Here is a 13,062-nt window from a genome sequence, read left to right on the forward strand (position 1 = left end):
AAAGATTAATCCAGTAGTATTTATTGAGCTTTTATTATACTTTGCGCTGGGCTCACAGCCATTTGTGCTTCGCTACCTCGTGGAGAGGATGGAAAATGGAAAGACGCGATAACCAGCGATACAAACGTGCAAATTTAATAATATGTTAGTGGGGTACAGTATCTTGCAGTATATAAGCAAGCAATACTGTTGTTCATATCTTTTAATCAACAGTTCCATTTTGGGAAATATCTTTCAATGGTATGACTTTTTTAAAATGAGCACACAAAGGTATTCATAGGGTATTATCCAAAACTGTCCCAACAACAAAGATTTGAAGGGAAAAAAATTCTAACCAAAGGGAAAAGTCTAACATCTAGGATACTGGCCTCGGGAATTATTCTGCAGATCACAAAATGGTAGTAGCTTTATCAATTAATAGTTGAAAGATACCAAATATGTACATAAAGGTTCAACTGCATAAAATGTAATATTCACTAAAGGCTAAAGATAAGGAATGGATTTGTATAGCTTAATATGCCTTTCATTCCTTTTTCTATATACTTAAATGCATTATCTTTCCAATTCAAGTCTGTCCCCCTAGTGTATTCCTCCCACTCAAAATACACACTGCTGTCTTGTAATCTTCCCTATTATCTTCATTTGTAAAATGCACTGAATTCATTATGTGAGAGCATCTCTTAAAAGCATATATTTCCTATAAGTATTTCTAGCATATGGTATAGATTTCCCTGTGGTTCCTAGTAAGCTAACTATAACAAGTTAAAATCCTTGCTCCTATTTTAAAGTCATAAAACCCTTTCTGAAAGTTCATTTGGCAGACTCTATCAAGATTGCCACCTTTGTAGTAATTCAACTTTCAGAAATCCAAAAAGTTTTTACCTGAGATTCAGGCAACTTAGAAGGCTTCTCACCTCACTGTTATTTAGAATAGTGAAGATCAAAGACATGTTAACTGTTGATCATTGTTGGAACAGTTAGGTACATCTGGAATATTCACAGGACAGAATATTATATAGTCACCAAAAATCTTATTTTCAGAAAGTAATAAATGAAGGAATATAGATCAAGACAGCTGTGTCTGTCATTCCCATTCCTCTAAGAGGTTCCTTCATAAATTCTCTTCTGGTGCGACATGATCTCTTCTCCCTCTTTGCAGCAGTTTGTGGATTGGGATGGACACTAGACCCAAGGGCAGTAGTTCTGTAGGAAGCTTGTGAAGCTCTCCACAAACACCGTGCAAGGAGAAAGAGGGACTGAGGTGGATTGAATGATGGTTTAAAGGTGCATTGAGTAGGCAAGCGATAGATGCCAGGCAGCAAGAACCACAAAGGAGCTAAAGTTATGAATAATCAGAGGATATAGGGAGTAGAGACTGAATTATAGGGAGGTAGCAGTAGCAGGGGTCTTAGCAAAATTCTGAGTAGAACTGCTTGAATTCTAGGAGCCTCCAAAATAACCATATGAAAGTAAAAACTAAAAGCGAGATGCAAAGATGTACTGAGAGGGAATGGGACATATGTATACCTATGGCTGATTCATGTTGTGTATGATAGAAACCAACACAACAGTTTAAAGCAATTATCCTCCCATTAAAAATAAATTAAAAGATATATACTGCATTTTAAAATATGTGAAAATTATTCACATTTAACATTTGGAAGGAATAAATCAACATTTCAATAGTGGTGGCGAGATTACAAGTAATTTTTGTTTTTACAACGATCATTTTTAAACACTTAGAATGAGTACCATCAGTAATCAAAAATTCTAATTTTGAAAATAAGTCCTATGTTGTTGTTATGTGGTTAAAGTCCCTAGCAGCCAGAATTTCAGAATTTTCTGAGATCATAAATGCCTTTAAGGTCTTGTAAGGACTAAAATAATTTGATGATTTGACTAAATGAACAGCAGGAGGTAAAATGGGAAGAAGATGAAGCAAAGGCAAGCTGAGTAAGGCATAGGTGGAGAGTACTGAAAAGGATGTCCTGAATAAAATCTCTTTGATACAAAGGTGTAAACTAGGGAGAGGGGGACTGGAGATAAATTATCTGGAAATCATTGTTAATTGGGTTAATAATTAAAGAATAGTAATGGGATAGTTTATAACATAGCCTTTTCCTTATTATTACTATCTATTCAACTTTGAAATTTCTTCAGCTACCATTTTCTTTCAGGTCTTACTAACCTAGGCCTAAAATATGGTATATCTAGCTTGTTTCCTGAGCATCAGGACCTCTCTATTGCAATCTCATTGTTACATCATAAAAATCATTCTTCTCATGTAATTTCTCTATTTATTGTTTACCTACCACATCAAATCTAAACTTTTAATAACAACCACAACAAAAATCTCTGTCCCTTCCCATCTTTATCAACTGACTTCCCCAAACTTATCAGTTGTATTCTCAAATCCTTTCCCAAATCTGCCTTTTGACTGCCAGGAAGTCAATCTCCTTAAGTCTCCCACACTTCAGGCTCTTCGCATATTTAAATCATGGCAGATGTTTATCTCCCAAATAGAAAAGCCCTTTAACTTTCACTCCTGCAAATCATTAAAATCAACCTCTTTGGGAGCCTGCCTAAAAGCTCTCACCTCTTGGAAACCACTTTCCTAGTAACAACGGGACTTCCAGATTCCCCATCCCCCATCCCACACTAGTATATTATTATGCAGTCACAGCTTTTGTTCCACGCCTGGTTCTGTCTCTCTGCATTGTAACTTCTTCAGGGGCAAGGACTGTGCACTTGACTCCATTCATATACCTCACTCAGTACAGTGCTAACCAAAAATACTCTTAAAATGTTTAATGGATTAACAAAATCAGAAATTCTCTAGCATAATATGAAATTGTGGGAAAAATGTGGAGGGGTTTCCCTTGTCTCCACAGTCTCCATATGGGGGAAAAATGGCAACTTGCCTTTTTCCCAAGATAAGCAGACAGTTTCCTAAACAAGATTAAAATTTAATGACTCTAATACTCAATTCTGAGGCCATATACATCTTCTGAAATGGGTGCAACACAAACGTTTCTATATCCTGAGAAGAGGATATGAACGAATTGAAGACAAAATAGACTGCAAATTTTGCAAACATTAGAGTTTCTTTTTATGCTTTGATTTGTAGAATTTTCTAGTCCAGTCTTTCATGAATGAATTTATGAGCTTGTTAACTTTGAGGAAACTACTTCCAAGGATTTCCAGAGTTTTACATACTGAATCTTCATATCTAAAGTTATATAAAGTTATTAATTAAAGTTATGACAAATATTTTTTGAGTACCTATGAGCCTGGTACCATGGATTAAATGGAGGAAGTGGGCAAGAATACTGAAGAACTCAAACCTAGTTTGAGTAACTTGCAGCAAGAAGTTCTTCTTTTAACATCCTCACTGCCTCTACCCTATTCAGTTTCTTACAAATCCTCAGGCTGCTTGTGCCCAGGGCTTTACCTCAGCCTATCAAGACCTTTTTGTCTTTCCTCCCATCAAACTTTTCCCATTTTGTTCTAGGACAAAAAGTATTCCCAACCTTCCATTTTTCTAAGGAACCCAATTACCATGTACTAAACTGACCCACTTGTAATAGCATCCAGTAATCTTTTTTGCATTTCTCTCTATTTAGGCCTATGCTCTAATGGAACTTCTTGTAGACACTCGTAGAGTATGGACTTGCTAGGGCTTCCCAGGTGGCGCAGAGGTAAAGAATCTGCCTGCCAATGCAAGAGATGCAAGAGACACAGGTTCGACCCCTGGGTTGGGAAGACTTCCTGGAGGAGGAAATGGCGGGGGCTGGGAAGATTTCCCAGAGGAGGAAATGGTAGCCTACTCCAGTATTCTTGCCTGGGAAATTCCACAGACAGAGAAGCCTAGTGGGCTTCTGTCCATGGGATCACAAAGAGTTGGACGCAACTGAGCACACACGCAGACACATGGACTTTCTAAAATGAAATTTTAAGCATTATAGCAGATTAGTGTGATAGATAATTTCTTAAGCCAAGACACATTTCCAGGGTGATAAGCTCTGTGTGTGTGTGTGTATACAGTTGACCCTTGAAAAAACATGGGGTTTAGGAGTGGCAACCTCTCCTCCAAGTCAGAAATCCAAGTATATGTTTACAGTCAGTGTTCCATATCCTGTAGTTCCTCTGCATCATCAGATTTAACCAACTGCAGTTCCTATGGTACAATATTATTTATTTATTGATAAAAATCCGTGTGTAAGTGGACCTGTGTGGTTCACACTTGTGTTGTTCAAAGGTCAACACATAGATAACTATAACATGTTTATTTAGTTATAATCACAACATAAGTTTATCTAGTTATTTTTATGGCTTTAAATATGTTGCATGTTTTATCTCTATCTCCTCTGTAATGTTGGGAAAATAGTATTTGTCCCATCTTCCTTACAAGGATATTTTAAAGTATCAGATGAAGTTTTGCATGTGTAACCCTTCCTTAAGTGTAAAGAGAAAAGTAAATGTATTTATCATTTTATTAATATTTCTTTTAGGATTATTACTACCCTAGAAAGTTCCTTGAGATCAAGAACTGAGTTTTGTTCGTATTTATAATCCTCTAAATTGAGTTTTGCTTCTGTACTAAAGTGACAGTCGGAGGATAAATACTATGAGGTTTCAAAATCATTACAGTATTCTGAGAAACATGCAGACAATGTTTTAGTCCCCCTTTCTTACGGAAAGTGAAGAGGGTCTAGAAAAGGAGAGTGAGAGAGAAATGAAAGGGAAAATGTTAGGGGTGGACATTTTACCTTTTAAAGTTTTAGTAAACTGTGCCAAAAGATACTAGTAATCGTTCTTGAAGGAAGATTATTGAGGTACCTCAGTTTTACTTTATATCCTATACATACCTTTAGGTTCACATCTTTTAAAAAAAAAAGTAGAATAAGGAAAGCATAGGTGGTTAACCATAGCTGTTTGTGTTATTACATCTTCCCAAACCATTTGGAAATTGAAATCCTTCATTGTTGCTCCTGGGTTGTTAAAAACAAGAAAGCTGAATAGAAAACAGCAGTCAAGGCAGTGGGTAACTTCATCATATAAAGGAAACCATGAACTGTAGATTCAGGATGTATGTATGCAGTTAAAAAAACAAACAGTTCTTCACCTGCAAGAGCTAGGATGATCACCCTGCTTTTCTCTGCCATCTTAAGATTGCTTCCTTTCAGGTCAGAGTTCCTCTTGGTAATAACCGCTGGTTCAGCCATCTGTAAGCAGTGTCTATAAGCTTCCCTTCCCTTAGCTAACCAGAGCTTTGCAATTCCTACTCCATGATCTTCCCAACCCAGGGATCAAACCGGCATCTCCTATGTTTCCTGCATTGGCAGACAGATTCTTTACCACAGAGCCATCTGGGAAGCCCCTTATTTCATGTAGGTTATATTAAACCAGAGCTTAATGAAGTCTTAGAAAACCACATTTCCATAGTATATTTAAGGCGCAAGGAGATTGTATGTGAAGTGGATATCCCATCTACTTCATTTTATCTTTGATCCTGGAACTAGTACTTACAGAACTAAGCAGAATGACACTTGAAACAGATTTCTTAATTTTCAAAACTAAATATGTGGCTCCTGATCTTTAGAAAAAATAATGACAGATGAGTCAATCAGAAAAAAAAAAGTGACATGAATGGTTTTGGGTTTTTTTTTTTTAATATATATAAAGTTTTCTTTTTTTGTCTATTTGTATGAAAACTCTAAAATACCTCAGGAGTGATCATAGGAAATTTGTATAAATTCATCATTATGAAATTATCTCTTCTCTTCTTAAAAATCAGAAGTGAAGTGAAGTGGAAGTCGCTCAGTTGTGCCTGACTCTTTGCAACCCCATGGACTATACAGTCCATGGAATTCTTCAGGCCATAATACTGGATCGGGTAGCTGTTCCCTTCTCCAGGGAATCTTCCCAACCCAGGGATTGAACACAGGTCTCCTGCATTGTGGGCAGATTCTTTACCAGCTAAGCCACCATGGAAGCCCAAGAATACTGGAGTGGATAGCTTATGCCTTTTCCAAGGGATCTTCCCACCCCAGGAATGGAACCGGGGTCTCCTGCATTGCAGGTGGATTCTTTACCAGCTGGGCTACCAGGGAAGCCTTTTAAAAATCAGTGATAGTCATAGTATTAAAGGATGACCTACACATATAACTTACTTGCTTACGCCCATAACATTTTATTGAATTAAGATGAAATCTGGTTTTAATATTATCACTTATGGGGCTTCCCTGGTGGCTCAGATGGTAAAGAATCTGCCTGCAATACAGGAGACCTAGGTTCAACCCCTGGGTCATTTATTAGCCAATCACAAAGTTAAATTGTACAAAATAATTATAATTTTAACTAGTCTTACTGTGAATATTTTCCCCATATTATTTTGTTTAATATAACCTACATGAAATAAAGGGCTTCCCGGATGGCTCTGTGGTGAAGAATCTGCCTGCTAATGCAGGAAACATAGGAGATGCCGGTTTGATCCCTGGGTCGGGAAGATCATGGAGTAGGAAACTGCAACCCACTCCAGTATTTTTGCCTAGAAAATTCCATGGACAGAGGAGCCTGGCGGGCTGCAGTCTGTGGGGTCGCAAGAGTCAGACATGACTGAGTGACTAAGCACGCATGCACGCACATGAAATAAAGGTTAGGATTATTCCTACAAAAAGGCCTATAAAGGATGCTTTTGCTGTGTTGGTGTGATGGGATGCCAGAAAGACCAAGCTTCTTTGACTTGGTTCTCAGAGTCAGAAATGCCCACATTATTAAACAGTTTAAGAGGCCCCAGGTTAAAATGCAAATCTGGGAGGAAGTAATTTGTTAAACTGTTACTAGTTCTGATATATTAGTGTAACTTAATGAATTAGAGAAGTTAAGATTGCTCTGAAAATAATGAGAAATAAGTTGTTAAATTTGGGGAATAAGGAGGGAAAATGAGAACTGTGCATGGATATTATGTTGACTCTGGGAGGGCCTCTGGGAGGCCTGATCAAAAGTGGAGCAGCATCAAGACCCAGGTCTTGGGGAAACAGAAAGAGGGAATCTGAATGCATGCAAAACTTTTTGTGGAAGACTAAGTGCTAGTCATGAAGTCCAACCCCTTAAAAACCTACCCAAACCCCAAAAATTCTCTAGGAAAAATAACTCTTCATAATCAACTTTATACTTAAGAAAAATTTTTTAAAAAACCTCCTTTGCAAGTCATTTAACCTTCATGCCTTCAATCTCTCTACCTGAAAATAAGAATTACAAAACTGATGGCACATTCACTTTGTTTTGGGAGGATTATGTGAAAGCTTTTGTAAGCTATGAATCTACATGAATTCAAGGTAGATTATAAGTCTGAAAGGAGGATAAATAATGTTTCTACTTAATTTATAATTTATATTGACGTCAATAAAAATCAGATGTAAATTGTTTTATAACAATTTTTAAATGATAATAGATATCATTTTTAAATAATAGATATCATTTTAAATGATAATTTAAAAATGACAATTTTTAAATGATAAATATAACAGTTTTTAAATGATAATAGTTCCCAACAGATGTTAGGTGCTAATATTATTGAATCTTATCCTAATATGTGAGGGGGATGTTTGTGTGTGTTCAGTCATGTCTAGCTCTTTGCGGTTACATGGACTGAAGCCTGCCAGGCTCCTCTGTCAGTGGAAACTTCAGGCAAGAATACTGGAGTGGGTTGCAGGTTTCCATTTGCTACTCCAGGGGATCTTCTCGACCCATGGATCGAACCCTGACTCTCCTGCAATGGCAGGTGGATTTTTTTTTCACCACTGAGCCACCTGGGAAGCCCCAATATGTGAGGTACTTTGTTGCTAAGCTTTTCTTGTTCTGTATCTTGCGTTCTCTTCCCTTTCCCTTGGTCTTTACCATCTGCCTTAAAACGTGCAGTTTTTTACAGCTTGAAAGAAATTGCCTGTCCTATTGCTTCTTGTCTCAGCCACTTTGTTTCTCTTCTCCTTTACATCATCAATGAGAAGCTTTTATCAGTAGATCTCAATGGCATAGAAATAATCTAGTTCACATGAGACTACATTTAATTACAATCACTAAAAATTCATTCTCCATATCTACTTAGAGATATGGCTCACCTTCCCATGCCCACTTTACTTACCAATTTTTAATTCATCACCAAAGAGCTCTGTAGAAATCGTAATAGCTTTATATATTGTCAAGCACTAATGGAACATTTTTCGTGTTTGTGAGTTAGAACCCATGGAGCAAGACAGTCTCAGTCATATTTTTCTCAATCCTGCCATCTCCATTTTTATTTGTTTTTGTTAGCCACTTATGATCAGGCTTCCCACCTTTCTGCTTTGAAAATGTTCCCTTAAAACAGGGTATTTTTTGTCAAATTCAAAAGCCAATGATATTCCTTCACCACTGGCTAAAGTTGATCACCCTTTGCTTGGTAATGCACTCTTAGTTTTTATTCTGAAGACCTATGCAGGCATCAGGACAGAGTGAGAACAGTTTGCTGCTGCTATTCCTGCTACTGCTGCTTTTACTTAGTAGTTAGCTTATATTCACTATTTTTCTCTCCTTTAAAATTTTAGATTTATTTTTTACTGAGGGAATTTTGCTTATAACATTATGTGCGTTTGATGTGTACCACATATTTCTGCTTCTAGTCTCTAAGCCCTACACAGTGTGCTCACTCCCAAAAATGTAGTTTATAGTCCCTGTTTACTGTAATTCTCATAACTTTCCTATGGAGATCAGTTATTATCCTCATTTTACAGCTGAGGAAATAAGCCCAGAATTTAATCAACTTGCTCAAATTCACACAACAGAACAAGATCTGCTCTGGGAAGTATTAGGTTTAGCAATAGAGAAGAAAGCCTTTTCCTAACTGGATCACTGCATGCCCTGTTTCTATATTTAGATTAAGTAACTTATTCATTTCTTTTCCTATTTATCTATAGTTTGGAGCATTACTGTACTTCATTTGCGAAGATGGCTTTTCAAGTAGTTTTTTTGCCCAAGTTGTCCATACACAATTTATCTTAGTCCATTTTTTTCTTCTTTTTCGAGTTAACTGACTCCTGTAGAAATAGAAATGGAACCTCAGATTCATTTAGGCTAGACAGTGCTCTAACTACATATACTAAATCGAAAAGTATAGTTATCAGAAGTCAGTGAATGACAACATAGATTTTAAATTAACCTTTATAGTATAATTTACTCAACTTTTGACTGGGTCTGTTTATCAAAACCACTGTAGACATACGGTAGGATTTAGTTACATACATATTTTGTTTTCTCAAGTGAGTGCATAACAATAGTGTGATCTAGCTACAAAAGATTTCCTTAAGGTTTTTGTTGGCATGTCAGTGCTAACAATTGGAGCTTGAGTGTTTTAGATTTCATCTGAAATTAGTGGTTCAAATACAACAATAAATAGTTTTCATGGTTGTCAGCTCTGATTAATGTAACATTAAACCTCTTGAGTATATTACACCACTACTTTTGTTTTTAACTGACAAATTTGAAAAATAAAACAAAGACACAGTATCTGTCTTATGAACACATTAAATGTAGATCTTTGCTTTTTTCATTTAATGTACCCTTACATTTTTCAGAGGCATTTGGCTTTATTTCTTTAGCAGGTTTTTTCACTAAATCTTTTACCTATCTTACCAAAATGCCTTCCATCATTTAATTAACAAATCTGGTGGAGGGAAGAAAGAATTATGAGTTATCCGAAAGATATATTAAGGACATTTCAACATTAATAGAATGAGGAAAAGAATTATGCATTAATAATCTTCACTGCAGAACAATTTATACCTCTCAAAGGATTTTCATTTACCTTCTCCTTCATACTAAGAAGTATATGGCTGAAGAAATTAAGGTAATAAGGGACTTATCTGAAGCCACACAGCAACTTGCCCTAAGATTAGAAAACAAGTCTTCTTATGACCAGCCATTTCTCTTTATTGTGTACCTTATACATACCATAGAGATGATTTGAGTAATAGTTACTAAAACTTTTTCCCCTCTCAACTTGTGAAAAAAAGATGAATTTAAATCTGATTGCCTATACCAAACAGAATAGTGTTTTGGAACCTCTGAACAGATTTTTTTTAATTGAAAAATGTTAAATTATGATTTATTTTCCTCTGATTTAGCACAGTGGTTCTTTCAGTTTCAAAGTTATACCCCCATCCCTTAGCTCAGTTCTTCAAAGTTACATCAAAGGGACAACAATTTTTCTTCAGAACACATTCTCAAATGTTATACAGACCACAAGACATCTTATTTTCTTGTATTTTACTGTATTTATCAAACTCATTTTTAATCTATTCACATTTTCTGAATAGAATTTTAGCAGTGTGCCCTACTCTCTTAAGAAAAATATTATCTAAACTGTGGGAAACTTATGTTTAAGATTTAGTGTCTTTTCTTAGATTTGTTATTTCATAGTGAATTGATACTTACAGTTTCCATGTCCAGACAGAATTTGTATAGATACAATCAGAAAACACAGTTTAGAGAATTTAACCTGCAGCTTATCTTCTGTTAGATGGCTGCCTTGCCAAGCTAATTTCACATACATTTCAAGGTGTCCAAATCAATTTAAAAGTCATTATATTATAATTTATAAAAGCTCTTCTACCATAATGTATTCACCCAGAGGTAAACTTATGACCTTTGAAAGAGTAAACAGAAAAACGGATACAAGAGGTCTCAAAGCAGAAACAGAAATGCATGTGTTCTCTATGTTACTCATTAAAACGGTGAGTATGAGGATCAGATGATTCATACACAAAGTTTACCTCCTCTTCCTGATGTGAGTTATATCCTCATTTACTTATCTACATTTGGTTGGGAAATGCATTGATGGTCACAAATCAGTTTCTTCTGATACATTCAGGGATGTAGGAAGTGTCTTAATAAGCACCAGCATCCAAACAGAAAGGATAAAACCTTTGGTCTGAATTTTGCAGATGAGACAGCTAAGTTGGGGGTAAAATGACTGGTCTAAGTCATACAGTGGGATACTTAAGCTTCCGGGATTCCAAAGCAAAGCTATTGCCTCTCAGACTTAGTGACTCCATAACCAGGTCCTCTTGCTATTATAAAATTCTTTCTTGGGGCAAATCAAAATTTACTTATAACATTTATTCTGTGATCCTGTTTCTGCCCTTTAGGGCCTCACTGAATGAACTGTTTTCTCCATATCCTCTACTCCCACCCCAGTCTCTTTTATGTCTTGTACAGTTTAGGGTCAGAAGTGGCTTTGAAATATATCCAACCAAGAATTTTTAATATCTTAGATTTTTCCCCCTGTCTTTTTAATGCCCACTTGTGGTTACTTGCAAAGGCTTTAACGTCTTAAATATCTTTTGTCCTTCCCTTCCTCCCAGTCCCCAATCTCCTCTTTTTTTCTTTTACTTCCTATTTTTTAGAATCATAATCTAATCAACCATTTATTTTCAATAACTTAGAATTATCTTTGAATCCCCCCATACAAACCCACCTGTTTCTGATCTGGGTTGCAGATGAAGCACCTTAGTTCAGAAATTTTAAATAATACCCCTAATGCATGTGTGCATGCTAAGTTGCATCTGATTCTTTGTGACCCCATGGACAGTAGCCCACCAGACTCCTTTGTCCATGGAATTTTCCAGGCAAGAATACTAGAGTGTGTTGCCATTTTCTCCTCCAGGGGATCTTCCTGACCCAGGGATCAAACCCACGACTCTTGCATCTTCTGCACTGGCAGGCAGGTTCTTTACCACTGCATCACCTGGGCTAGGATTTAAACTTAGGTGTGTTTGATTCTGAAGCTCAGGGTTGTTACAGTATTTCACTAAAGCAGAGGAACCAGAGATCGAATTGCCAACATCTGTTGGATCATCGAAAAGCAAGAGAGTTCCAGAAACACATCTAATTCTGCTTTATTGACCATGCCAAAGCCTTTGACTATGTGGATCACAACAAACTGTGGAAAATTCTGAAAGAGATGGCAATACCAGACCACCTGACCTGCCTTTTGAGAAATCTGTATGCAGGTCAGAAAGCAACAGTTAGAACTGGACATGGAACAACAGACTGGTTACAAGTAGGAAAAAGAGTACGTCAAGGCTGTATATTGTCACCCTGCTTATTTAACTTATATGTTAAATAAGCAGTATATCATGAGAAATGCTGGGCTGGAGGAAGCACAAGCTGGAATCAAAATTACTGGGGGAAATATCAATAACCTCAAACATGCAGATGACACTGCCCGAAAGCGAAGAAGAACTAAAGAGCCTCTTGATGAAAGTGAAAGAGGAGAGTGAAAAAGTTGGTTTAAAGCCCAGCGTTCAGAAAACTAAGATCATGGCATCCAGTCCCATCACTTCATGGCAAATAGATGGGGAAACAGTGGCTGACTTTATTTTGTGGGGCTCCAAAATCTCTGCACATGGTGACTGCAGCCATGAAATTAAAAGACGCTTACTCCTTGGAAAGTTATCAATCTAGATCAATCTAGACAGCATATTAAAAAGCAGAGACATTACTTTGCCAACAAAGGTCCATCTAGTCAAGGCTATGGTTTTTCCAGTGGTCATCTATGGATGTGAGAGTTAGACTATAAAGAAAGCTGAGCGCCAAAGAATTGATGCTTTTGAATTGTGGTGTTGGAGAAGACTCCTGAGAGTCCCTTGGACTGCAAGGAGATCCAACCAGTCCATCCTAAAGGAGATCACTCCTGAATATTCATTGGAAGGACTGTTGTTGAAGCTGAAACTCCAATACTTTGGCCACCTGATGTGAATACCTGACTCATTTGAAAAGACCCTGATTCTGGGAAAGATTGAAAGCAGGAGAAGAAGGGGATAAGAAGGTTGGATGGCATCACTGCCTCAATGAAGATGGGTTTGAGTAATCTCTGGGAGTTGCTGATGGACAGGGAGGCCTGGTGTGCTGCAGTCCATGGGGTCACAAAGAGTCGGACATGACTGAATGACTGAACTGAACTGAACTGCATTTGATTCTGAAGCTCAGAATCAATAGCTATTTCACTAAAGCACACTCAGA

General features: G+C 36.9%; 1 long non-coding RNA gene across 1 annotated transcript in view; it reads left to right on the forward strand.

Moving 5' to 3' along the window:
• The window catches only part of LOC133247252 (uncharacterized), a 47,211-nt gene that overhangs the window by 1,903 nt on the left and 32,246 nt on the right, over positions 1-13,062 (forward strand). The window lies entirely within an intron of this gene.

The sequence above is a fragment of the Bos javanicus genome, chromosome 5, assembly GCF_032452875.1.
Source record: "Bos javanicus breed banteng chromosome 5, ARS-OSU_banteng_1.0, whole genome shotgun sequence".
NCBI classification, from domain to species: Eukaryota; Metazoa; Chordata; class Mammalia; order Artiodactyla; family Bovidae; genus Bos; species Bos javanicus.